The following is a 14137-nucleotide window of genomic DNA, read 5'->3' on the forward strand; positions in this document are numbered from 1 at the left end:
TAAAATTTCTGAAATTTAAAATTTCTTTGCAACACAAGAAGACAGACAATTAGCAATTGATAGCTAATTTGTGATTGGGAGAAATTCATTTTTCAAATTTCTATAAGACAGCAGGTGATTAATTAATGCTTGATTGACTAACAATCCTTAAATTCTGAAATAATATTTCATTAGGTGTATCTTAATCTTTTAAGGATAAATTGAGAATGAATGTCTTTATACAGCTGATTGCTATTCTTGTAACATCTGAGGAATGAGATCAGGCAGGGATGAATACTGGATTCATATAGCCAACCTTCTCCTTAAGAATCTGAATAAGTTGGGCAACATCTCTGATAATATTGGCAGTAATATGTTGGAAGTATCAGAACCAGATAATCCCTTACTACATTCTTTTGTTATATGATATTATTTGCTTTCAATTATTAAGAACTTATGAGGTGGAATTTATCATCCAAACCTTGAGCCCGTTCCATTATTCAACTGCATCGTGGATGATTTTAATTAACTGTATCTGCCCTGATTCTGAAACCAATAATGCCTGTGCCTAACAAAAATATAAAATTCTAGTTTTGAAATTTTCAGTTGACTGGAAAATTATCCAGGCAAGCCCTGTTCACAGAAAGCAGGACAAATCAATCCAGCTAATTACTGCGTAATAAATATAATCATCAGCAAAGTGATAGATGGTGTCATTGACAGTGCTATCAGGCAGTATTTACTCACCAATAACCTGCCCAGTTTGGGTTTCACCAGGACCACTCAGCTCCAGATTTCATTGCAAACGTGGTCCAATCGTGGACCCAAGAGTTGACTTCTAGAGGTGAGGTGATACTGACTGCATTTGACATCAAGGCAGCACTTGACCAAGTGTGACATCAAGAAACCCTGGTGAATGGGCACCAAGGGGAAAGCATTCAAATGGTTGGATGTATACCTTGCACAAAGGAAGATTGTTGTTATTGTTTCAGATCAACCATCTCAGCCCCAGAACATTGATGCAGAAGTTTCTCAGGGCAGTGTCCAGGCCTAAAGATTTCAGCTGCTTCAACAAAGATCTTCTTTCCATCTTTCCATTAGTGGGGATACTTACTGATGATTATGCAATTCCACGTACATCTTCCTGGTAAATGAATCAGTCCATACTTGTATGCAGGAAGACCTCAACAACATTCAGGCATGTCTGACAAGTGGCAATCGACATTCACACCACAAAATGGCCTATTACTATCTTGATAGTAATGGCATTACTACAATGAGTCTTCTATGATCAATATCTTGGAAGTCACCATTAACCAGAATCTCAACTGGGCCACTTATGGTGCGGCTATATGGGTAAGTCTGAGGCTGGGTAACCTACAATGAATGTGTGACTTACTGACATCCCAAAACTTTCTGACAATCACAGGAGACTGGTGAAATACTCTCCACTTGCCTAGATGAGAGCTGCTCCAACAGTTCTCAAGAAATTCAACTCCAGGACAAAGTAACCTACTTGATTAGCACTCCATCCATCATCATAAACATCCAGTCCCACCACCACCATCAGAACAAGGCTGCAGTGTATTGGCTGATATTCACCCAGGCTGCTCCAACATTCTTTCAGGTGAAGTAGCAAATCATTTGCACTTTTTCCAACTTATTTGGTATTCTCGATATTGGAAAAACCAAATGCAAATTTGGTGACCACTTCGCAAAATACCTCCATTCAGTCCACAAAAGTGATCCTGAGCTTCTAGTATCCTGTCACACTTCTATTCTGACCTTTCTATCTTTGGATTCCTGCATTGTTCCAATGATGCACAACATATGCTTGAGGAACAGCATCTCATCTTTCTTCTTGGCACGCTACAGCCCTAAGAAATTAATATTGCATTTAACAATCTCAGGTAACATTTTTTCTCTTTCCACAGATGTGGCTTTACCTTCCAACTTTTTTTTAATTCTTTGTTTCTAGCTGCCAGTTTTTAATTTAGTTGTCACCTTGACAACTTTGGTCTGCACCCTATCCCAGACATTCTCTCTGTTCACTCCACCCTCCTCTTCTCTGCAATATTTCCAGTTCTGATGAAGGGTTCATGATGTTTCTCTCTTGGCAGCTGCTGCCTGACCTGCCGAGTGCTTCCAGCATTTTCTGTTTTTGTTTTGGATTTTCAGCGTCTGCAGTTTTTTACTCCAATGTAGCTTGTAGCACTTTTAAGGAGCAGGAAGCTGGGATTAAAGACCTAAATTCATGTTCACAACACAGGGTACATGATTAATTGAAAGTAGGAATTCAAATATTTAGTTGTACATTGAATAATAATTTCGAACAATGTGTAAGATTATCTTTTGAAAGTGGTTTGTGATGGTGGTTAGATTCACATGGCGCTTCTTCTGATATTAAGAATAAAGTAAATGTGTAAGAATAGAGAAGGCAAAACAAACACCATGATGAAAATAATTCTTTATGATAAGTTGTTGCTCTTGACATTCAATTAACAGGGGATTTTTGGACTTACTCACCCTATTAAGCATCTTCATATTTTAGAATAATTTTGCGTCTTCTTGCTCATGTTTCTTCACACTTTGGCCATTGTTTGAAAAAGAGGGATAAATGGGTGCAGTGCTAATAGAAAAGCCTGTTTGAAAGCGTGGGTTTAGTACACATTGTGTAGAACATGTTGTGACCTACCCTCTTGTTCTTTACAGCTGTCTAAAACCTGTCACACCTGCAACATTTTAATTCTGCTACAGGTTTACAGACCTGAAATGTTAATATTTCTTCAGCTGCTTTCTGCTTTGCTGAGCATTTCCAGCATTTTCTGTCACTTGTCTGGATGGTCTATGGATTATAATGGAAAATTCAAAACTGTCCACAGAACCACGGTCCAACCAAAGCTTTGTGTCAATTTGTCAATACTCTCTATTTTATGCCCATAAAATTTAAAATGCTACTGATTGAGATCATATTTCATATACCAAAGCCCACATTGAACCACTCTCTGAACAATCCAACTGAAGTCTATGTTTCTGCCTATCGACCAACATTCCATGCATACTGCTACATTTCCCATTCTGCCATTTATTTGACTCTTTCAATAAAACTTGTATTACACTTAACTGAATGCATTTCAGTAGTTCATACAGACTATTTCAATGGCATTCTCATTGTCTATCCAGTGAACTCTCAAAAACACCTTGCCTTTTACAAATCCACAGATTATCCTCGATTAATCTATGCATTGCTGCATTCTGATAAACTCAGTCACAAGTTCTGTTATTAACTGTTCTATGCATTCTCGGCTTTAGTCCATGGAACAAGACATGAAGCATGATTATCTGACACCTCAGTTCATAAACGGCACTTTCCTGCAGCTAGATAATTCAGGAGAATTGGAAGTGGATGTGCTTTCTAATTAAATTAATGTGAGGTATTGTGAATTTCATTGATTTGTAATCTACCTCAGCTGCAAACAGTGCTTATAGCAGCTGCACTTATTTATTTTTACAAGGCTTCCAGCCATACCTCTCGGAAAAGAAAGCAGGTTTTAATTTAGTCCACCTAGTGAATGGAATTGGAAAGAAAATAAAACACAAATTTCACAGTGGGTTTAATTTTTAAGTAGGAAGTGAATCTGTCAATAGGTTATTCCACTGTGAAGCATCACAACCAAACTTAATCTGGTATTCCACTATTGTCCAATTATAAGTATTTTCTACTAGCAGTTGGGTAATGACTGGCAGCAGAAATCTTGGCTGGTTTGTCCATTCTTTTGTGTCATGGTAAATCTTTGTGCCTCTGCTGCTGCTCTGAGACCAGTTACTTCAAGACCCACTGAAGACCATATCTAGGATGCTATTGGCTTGGAGGTCATGGTACAACAGGTGCATCTGAACAATGTGCCATAATGAAATACAATGCCTCCATCTCTGTATTGGGATAAAACCCTTTGTATGAAGTTCAAAGTAGTTTTGTGCACTCGTTCACATAATATTTCATTTCTTATGGCATATCGTGAAGTATAGTAGGAAAATATCCTGGTGTTCAGGCTAACAGTCTTCCACCATTAAGGATTACCAAAACATATAAATTGACCATTTCATCCATGCTGTTTGAGGGTTTTAACTGTGCATAATGTTTGTCCATGCAATGATTGTCAAACTTTAGAAAGTATTTCTTTTACAAATTACATTAATCTACTTCAGCTTGGCAGAAACTAGGTGAACAGACATTCAAGCTGACCAGGTGACAGACAGTGCTTTCCCACAAAGTTTCCATCAACTTCAATTTTAACCAGCTATTCTGAAGGGTCAGCAATGACAACTGCCTGTAGCTGATCAGGTCCTCCTTAAAATATACAGATTTGCATTCAGTATCATCTGTTGATTCTTGTTGTAATTTTGAATGCGCTTGAAGTGTCTTTTTTTATATAAGGAGCATGGAGGGGAAAGAGGATCTGGAACTCGAAGGTATGTTTATTTTGCTCGTTTAACAGTAGAGCTCCTTTGGGCTTGACAAAAGAAGTTTAGGCCTCCATTTTCTAGACTCTGTGTTTCTGGCAACACAACAATCCCTGCACACATTTCCTTTGATTTACCCAGCTCCTCTTTGGCTTGCATGTAAACAATGTGTCAAGTGTCTCCTCTGCTTTAAACTTCTATAGTTCTTTGATCAAATTGTATTGTCAACAATTCTGTTGCTACCCATTATTCACCTGAGATAGATGAAGAGGAGGCGATAGGCATATGTGGCCCAGGAGTTAATTCAACTAAGTCTAAACTTAATTAAAGATTTGTATTTTTTGCTGAAATTATAATGGTCTATAATCAAATAACATGTACAGTACATCTTCAATTATATTCTTATCTTAGTATGATATTGAAATACTTAGGAGTCATCAAAGAAAGCACGAGAAATAAAAAAAAACACATCTATGAAATGTTTGTGTCTGAATCTTTACACAGTTGAGGTTTCTAGGTTGTATAGCTAATTGCTCAATTAGGACTATTGAAGCCCCTGTTTGAGCAGTACCAGATACCTCAAGGGTATTTGTTTATAAAGTATACAATAGTATATTGGCTGATAATTGTCTTTCATACTAGAGGATATCTTCAATAATCTGATGAATGGTTCCATATTTACAAATCAGCCTTCCTAAAAACAGATAGCTGTTCTGATCTCTTTCTGAGATTCAACAGCCTTTTGTTATAGCTAAGTCAACCTTAAATCTTACAGACCTTCCCTGAAAGCTGTATCAGTCCAATAACACTGAGATCTATCTGTCCATCCATCACAACTAACTCAATCACCATGTGTTCGTCCGATCTATTTTCACAGATAGATCAAATACATCCAAACTCTACAATCACATCTTAGAAAGCCATCTACTAACTTTGTTAAAATGTTTATACCATGCTATATGGTGAACTGTAAAGTAGTCACTGATTTTTATAGAGCTTCTCTTGTAGATAATAAACCTGTTCTTCACTACTATTTAGATCAACATTTTCTAGAGTTGGATCGATAGAATGTGATCTCAAATAACCTCACGATGAATAGTTGCTCATCAGTATTAGATCAAAAAGCTCACATTTAAGCAACAAACATTTTAGTTGACAGGACCTGAATGGTTTTGGTACATTTATTATTCTCAGTTATTTCCCTTTGCCACAGATCATGTGAATGAGATCAAAAAGTAGAAATTTAAGTAGGCACACTTATGTGTCTGTATAACAATAGTGCAAACAGAAAAATAGTACAAATATGTTAAGCATTTGCAGATGAGGTTGATTTGGCACTTCCATGCTCTCATTTCATTTACAATGATGTTGTAGCTTTGGTGGCAGACTAAGGTTGAATCAGGGGAGTTGCAGTTTTTGCTGGAAATTAAACTGTTCCAGATGTTTGAATTGAACTGATTAGTGCCTGAGTCTAAAAGTGTAGCTGGGTTTGGGAGAAAATAACACACTTAGGAGCAAATCAATAACTATCCACAAATAAACACAATTACAAAATCAAATTTTAAGTAACAGATTTTATTCCTCAACATCACTTTTTAGCATGAATCGTCAAAACAGAATTTCTGGAATTTTCCATCTTATTGTGTACTGTTATAGCAAGGACACTGTCACCCTCCTTCATTTGTTATTGTTAATATCTTCATCTCTTAGGCAGTGCCTTGGGATCTAGGATGACTTAGTTTCACTCTGGTATTGTGGATACTGAGGTGGCAAATGAGACCAAAAATTATTAATACTGTACACTTTGATACAGTGATCTTTCAGCCAAAAATCCGACAACAGGATTTCAAGTTTTCTTTTCATCTACAAGAGTACTGTAGCCATTGCAGAATTGGAATCCAGGAAAAGATGGAGCAAAATATGTTTGGATGAAACTGACCGTGAGAGAGAATACTGAGAAACAGTAAAGATAGGGGTATATACAGTATTTTGTTTTTATATATGCCAGCTCTCCTCAAAGTTGAATGATTTCTGTGGCAAAGTATTGCTCCCCTGGAAATAGAAGACAGATCCTAAGAGGTGGAGAGCAGCAAAACATAGCCCCAAGAAATTTCCAGCTTCATTTTACCAAATATACTGATAACGATGCCATAAAATTTGTTTATGCTTAATCCTGCACTCTTTCGACAAACAGTGCAGGTTTTTTATTATTGAAAGCACTGCTTTATATGGCAACTAGCACATCCACTAAATACATTTATGGTAATAATTTCTCATAGCTGCTGGCATTTACCAGCACATCTATGACCTTTGAGCTCCAGATAGAAGAAAAGCCCACAAAATATACACACACCACTGCCACAACTTGTAAAAAGTGGGATGGGAAGTGATAGAGAATCTGGAGAGGAGAGGGAGAACATTCCCATATTCGCTGATCAAAACCTAAAGATACTAGTGGAGGTCCACAAGGACAAAGCCCCTCTGAGCCAGGTGCCTGGAAGCAGGGCAACAGCCAGGCATGACCAGCAGGAAGTGGAGAGGAGCTCCCCTCAAGGAGTGACAGACCTCAGAGTGTGTAGCAGTGTAGGAAGAAGTGCCATGAGCTCTTATTCTCTTTACTCTCTCTGATGAACAATAACATACCATCTCTTCCGTCCCTTCCTACTTTAGACTCCTAGATTCCCTGGCCTTATTGTTACTTACCTCATTAAGTTAAACCTCGCAACCCTTGTAAGACCTGATTGAAATATAGGTGTTAGTTAATTTGCTTTCAATATAATAAAAGGTAACGCAGTAAATTACTCCTGAGAGTCACACTGTAACTGCTGTTATCTCCTGTTGCATAAAGGTGTAGAATATTAAGATCAGAAATGCAAGCTTTTCCACATTAACCATGATTGACTGATGATCACAGATAATTCCATTAGTCTTGCTCTCTCATAGCAGAAGAATTATAATTCAATTTATAAATGGAAAAATTATACATTATTACTAAAGAAGCAAAAGATGTTCTAAGTTAGAACCTGGCACATCATTCATAAGAAGATAATACATGCAATGGCATCAACCGTCCCACCAGGGGAAAGGTTCTCATGACATTTTCCCTATCAACCTCCTTCAGAATGTTTTACATTTCAAATAGATCACCTCTTATTCTTATAAACTCCAGTGAGAAAAATCTCAATCTACTTAATCTTTCCTCATAAAACAATCCCTTCATCAAAGGACTCAATCTAGTAAACCTGCTCTGTACTGTATGCATTCAAGGTAGATTATCCTTCCTTGAAGCTGGAAAATCAAAACTAATTGCAGCACTCCTAGTATGATCTCAGCTAAACTCTGTGCAGTTGAAGAAAGGCCTTCCTGCATTTGTGTTCTGTCCCTCTTGGAATAAAGGCAGATATTCCATTTGCTTTCTTTATTACTTCCTGTACCAATGTGGTAACTTTCTGTCTTTCATGTTTGAGGACACGACAGATCTTTCTGAACATCAGCATGCATTTTTATTGCATCAGCTAAATAATAGGCTACTTTTTAATTTTCCTTCTCATATCCCCACATTATACTCCATCTACCACATTTTTGCTGACTAAGTTAACCTGTTTCTATCACAAAGCACAAGGTAAAGTGGTGTTGCTGAGAAAAGTCCCTGTTTACATTCACCTTCAGCTAAGTCAGAAGAGTTTGTAGGTTTGGGGTTGTGAGGATGAGGGGTGGCAGCACTGTTGTTGCTGGTGATGGTGGAAGGGAAGAGGAATTTTTATTTTAAGCCCCATAGTGTCATCAACAAGCATCAGCAACAACAGTGTCCCTCAGGATGTATATGACCTTGTTCTACATGAACAAGAAGGTTGTGTCAATGAGTGTTATGCAATGATTTTGGATAATGTATTTGTTAATTGATGTGCAGTATTTGCAACTGCAGTATATTTGTGGTAATGTTTTACCAATGCTAAGCATATGTGGATAGGGTGAAATCTGATAATTAGAGAGTGTTGAAAGGCGAATGATTGGAGTGTATTTTTTAACTGCATCGTAAGTTAATAGTATAATTAGTAAGATATGGCTTTTGAATACATTGTCACTAACCTTGACCACATTGTAAATTTCTGAACATCCTTTGCTAATCCATCTAGGGTCCTCAGGGGTACCTTCCAGGCAATGACCTTCAAGACTATCTGCTCCACTGCCTTTTGAACATTGATTTGGAGGGTCTCTTGGATACTAGACTTCTCTGTTCCTTTCGCATTCTCTACCAAAGTCTCTGCTGCAAGATCTGAAAACTTTAGAGCTCTCCTTCCAAGTTGCAGCATACTTCACTTTTCCCAGGACAGCTTCACATGTAGAATGCTTGCCAGCACCTGCTTCAACAACTATTCACCTCCTCTTTGAGATGGGGACACATTTAAAGCAATTGCAGTTCAGCTTCAACTGGTTCTGTCTACTCACAGTGTTGATTTCCTGCTGAAACGTACAGTCAATAAACAGACTTAGCGCCAGCTGGGCTTAGCTATTATCAGAATTAGCAGGCTGCATGCAGTTGGCTAGGTGCCTGCATTATGTGAATGGGGGCAGATTAATTGTGTATTGTGGTCCAAATATTTTGTTTTTTGGTTGTTGAATTTTGTTCACATGGATTCTTTTGGTCACCAAAAAGCTGAAATCAGACCTCATGTAAACATTTTTTCCCCCTTTGGAACCATCCTATCCCAGTTTTTGCTTTCCATAGCCTATATGTATACTTCTCAATAACTAAGACCATTTTTAGAACACATAAAGCATATTTTTGACAGTAATAAGACAACTACTAGCGACCACAGGTCCTATGGCTCTTTAATTGGTTACAGAGTCATTACCATTCATCAGTCCCGCCAGCCAGCTTGGAAGGAGGGACTTCAATACTCTTTGACGATTGAGAAAAACTGCTCATGAATAAAATAAAGACATAATAATTACCATATATTACATGTCATTGCACCCAAACATACAAAATAATGGAGGTAACTGCCCTCTCATTATAAACGAGTTGTAAATTTGGGTTTATATTCTAAATGTGAGTAAAATTAGTAATGATGCTCATTTAGTTTTTAAGAAAGCAAAATAAATAAAACGGAAACTGAACAGATTTATTCAAAGCATGCCAAGTGCATACAATTTTATATATTCAAAATATACTTAGTATTTTGCAGTAGCAAAGCAGTATCTTTTCATTTCATTGGAGGATGTATATTATTGGTGAGGCTAGGAATTATTACCCATCCTTTGTTATCTTCAAGTTGACTTGAGTAGCTGCCTTGAACAGCTCCAGCCCATTGTGGGAAGATACTCCCACAGTGCTAGGGTGTGGCATCTGTGATATATATTCCAAAATCAGGATAGTGATCCAGAGAGGAAATTACAGTCAGATGCACACATTGCCCTTGTCCTTCTAGGTATAAAGGTTGTGGGTTTAGGAGGTGCTTTTGAAAGATCCTTGGTAAGTTCCTTCAGTGCATTTTGTAGATGATGCATGGGATAGCCAGGGTACAGAGGCTCTGACCTGGTTCCTGTGGCTGTGGTATTTATACAGTTTGTCCAGTTATGTTTCTGGCTAGTGGTAATCTCCAGGATATTGATGGTTGGAGATTCATTTGAACATCAGTGGGAAGTGGTTAGGCTCTCTCTTATTCACTTGTTTGCACAGATGTTATTAGTCCATGCTTGAATGTTATCCAGGTCATGCTGTCGTCCCGAAATCAATTTCCCTTTCTGTCCGCTGTAAATAACACAGTGCCACGAGGTCGATTCGAACAAATACCTTTATTAGCAGTGCACCGCTAGGAGAATTCTCTTCAGCACTCGCTAAGAGTCGCTTCCCGAGTTCTCCCCGAACAAAGGGCAGACAGACATTTATACAGGAATTGTCACGCACATCCCATGCAAACGGCGCCGCGAGTTTCGGTCAAGCTATAGAGATCCCGAGACAGCTATCACACCTTTTGTCTTAGTATAATTGAGTTATAATCAAGGCTTTCAAAGGCAGGTATCACCCTTCATTGTTCAGACCAAGTCTTCACCTCGATGTTAATTACACTCAGTATCGCCACCGTCTGACATATCGGAATGGTTCGTTACCCGAAACAAAGGCAGTTAACATACTTAACATTCCAACCTAACTAGTGGGTCAGCAGCTTGCTAGTCCTTGCTAAAGAAATATAAATGCATATATATATTTTGTTTGCCAGTTATGGGTATGGTTGCAATTCTTAACCCTTCACTTCCTCAATGCTGGTTGCTGCTCTAGACTGCTTGTAGACTTGTGAATAGAATTGAAAACTTTTCAATCTAGCAAATTTCAGAGACACAAGAGATTCTGCAGATGCTGGAATCTGGAGCAACACACACAAAATGTTGGAGGAACTCAACAGGTCAGGCAGCATCTATGGAGGGTCCTGATGAAGGGTCTCGACCCAAAACATCGACTGTTTATTTCCCTCCATAGATGCTGCCTGACCTGCTGAGTTCCTCCAGCATTTTGTGTGTGTTGGTAGCAAATATCAGACAAGGATGGAAAACAGATCATCAGTTAGAACTGTTGAAGATGGTGGGGCCCAGAAGAATGCCTTGGGGAACTCCTGAAGACATGTCCGGAGACTGAGGTGAACTCCAAAAACTACCACCAGTTTTCTTCATTCTGGGGATGACTCCAGCCTATGGGTTTATCCCTTGATTCCCATTTGCTTCAATTGTACCAAGGCTCCTTAATGCTACCCTTGGTCACATGACAGAACCATAGAACACTACAGCACAGAAAACAGGCCATTCGACCCTTCTAGTCTGTGCTGAAACGTTATTCCGCGAGTCCCACTTACCTGCACCCAGTTCATAACCCTCCAGACCTCTCCCGTCCATGTATCTATCCAATTTATTCTTAAAACTTAAGAGTGAGCCTGCATTTACTACATCAGTTGGCAGCCCATTCCACACTCTCACCACTCTCTGAGTGAAGAAGTTCCCCCTAATGTCCCCCCAAACCTTTCCCCTTTCACCCTAAAGCCATGTCCTCTCATACTTATCTCTCCTAACCTAGGTGGAAAGAGCCTACTCACATTAACTCTGTCTATGCCCCTCATAATTTTGTAAACCTCTATCAAATCTCCCCTCATTCTTCTGCGCTCCAAGGAATAAGGTCCTAACCTGTTCAATCTTTCCCTGTAACTCAACTCCTGAAGACCTGGCAACATTCTAGTAAATCTCCTCTGCACTCTTTCAATCTTACTGATATACTTCCTATAGTTAGCTGACCAGAACTGCACACGATACTCCAAATTTGGCCTCACCAATGACTTATACAACCTCACCATAACATCCCAACTCCTATACACAATACTTTGATTAATGAATGCCAGGATGCCAAAAGCCTTTTTTACAACTCTGTCTACCTGTGACGCCACTTTCAGGGAATTATGTATCTGAACTCCCAGATCCATTTGTTCTTCCGCAAGCCTCAGTGCCCTACCATTTACTGTGTAGGTCCTACCTTGACTTGTCCTTCCAAAATGCAACACCTCACACTTGTCTGCATTAAGTGTCATCTGCCATTTTCTGGCCCATTTTTCCAGTTGGTCCAGATCCCTCTGCAAGCTTTGAAAGCCTTCCTCACTGTCCACAACACCTCCAATCTTAGTGTCATCAGCAAACTTGCTGATCCAATTTACCACATTATCATCTAGATCATTGATATAAACAACAAACAACAATAGCCCCAGCACAGATTCCTGAGGCACACCACTAGTCACAGGCCTCCAGTCTGAGAAACAATCATCCACTACCACTCTCTGTCTTCTCCCACACAGCCAATTTTGAATCCAGTTTACAACCATGGATACCTAGTGATTGAACCTTCTGAACTAACCTCCCATGTGGGACCTTGTCAAAGGCCTTACTAAAGTCCATGTAGACAACATCCACAGCCTTTCCTTCATCTACTTTCTTGGTAACCTCCTCAAAAAACTCTACAAGATTCGTTAAACACGATCTACCATGCACAAAGCCATGTTTTGGCTGTCCAAATACTTGTATATCCGATCTGTCAGAACACCTTCCAATAATTTACCTACTACTGATGTCAGGCTCACCGGCCTGTAATTACCTGGTTTACTTTTAGAGCCTTTTTTAAACAACGGAACAACATGAGCTACCCTCCAGTCCTCTGGCACCGCACCTGTGGCTAAGGACATTTTAAATATATCTGCTAGGGCCCCTGCAATTTCTGCACTAGTCTCTCTCAAGATCCAAGGAAATATCTTGTCAGGCCCAGGGGATTTATCTACCTTTATTCACTGTAAAGCAGCAAGCACCTCCTCCTCTTTAATCTCTATATGTTCCATGACCGTACTGCTTGTTTCCCTTCCTTCCATGCCCGTTTCCTGAGTAAATACTGATGCAAAAAAACTGTTTAAGAGCTCCCCCATCTCCTGAGGTTCCACACATAGATGACCACTCTGATCTTCTAGGGGACCAATTTTGTCCCTTACTATCCTTTTACTCTTCATATACTTGTTTCACTGTAAAGGGCATCACATTTTCCTCTCATCTGGAGTTCTGCTCTTTTGTCTGTTTTTGGAACAAAGCTGTCGAGAGGTCTGAAGTTGTGTGAATCTGGTGAAATCCAAAGAAACCATTGGTGAGTAAGTAATTTCTGACTAAGTACTTCTCAGTGGTACTGTCAACAATAACATTTCAATCACTTCTGCCATTAGTTGCATTCACTTTTACACATTTTCAAGCTTGTGAGTGATGCAAACATTATAACTGCCCTTGACTGGAGATTGATGGGTTGTGAAATTTACACTGCACACTTTGGTAAGGCAAGCTGAATGAAAATGGGTGAACTTAACACCAATGGGACTGAATCTTGGAGGCAGACTATAATGAACTGCCATTATGTAAATGAACATCAAGGTGAAACTTCCAAACCTTAAATTTTAAATCTTCACAATTGCAATAGTTAATTCTCGGCATTCATAATTATCACATTGATAACATAACACTTAGACTGAAATGGACAAGATTTAAATGAATGTGGTGATCCTCAAATACAGTTTCACAGAAAGAAGCCACTCAATTGTTTCTGTCATTTTTAAATATTTATCCAGTTCCATTTTTAAAGTTGTTATTGAATCTGCTTCCGTCAAACTACCAGGCAGTGAATTCCAATTCATAACACAATATAGATTTTTATTTTCCTCATGTTGCTTCTGGATCTTTTGCTAATGCCCTTAAATCTATACAGTATCTCTGATTATCAATTCCTCTGTCACTAGAAACAGTTTCTCCACATTTTATCAAAACTCCTTATGATTTTGAAATCTCCGTCAAACCTCTCCTTAAAGTTCTCTGCTCCAGCAAGAACCATTATTTCTATAGTCTTTCCTCATAACTGAAACTTTTCAACCTCTGCATCTTTTCAACCTTTAATAGTGTGATGCCTGATATTGACTGAAAAACTCCACATAAGACCTGATCAGCATTTTTAAAGGCTTAGCATTATTTCCTTGTTTTAATATTCTTAATATTAATATTCCTAATATTTCTGTCAATAAAGTCAAATATCATTGTGTGTCTTTTAACTGGTCTGAATTTATCCTGCCAACTCCAAAGACTTGCATGTCTAGACCTCCTATTTCTACATTCATTTTAAATTTATGTCACT

The sequence above is a fragment of the Pristis pectinata genome, chromosome 21 (genome assembly GCF_009764475.1).
Source record: "Pristis pectinata isolate sPriPec2 chromosome 21, sPriPec2.1.pri, whole genome shotgun sequence".
NCBI classification, from domain to species: Eukaryota; Metazoa; Chordata; class Chondrichthyes; order Rhinopristiformes; family Pristidae; genus Pristis; species Pristis pectinata.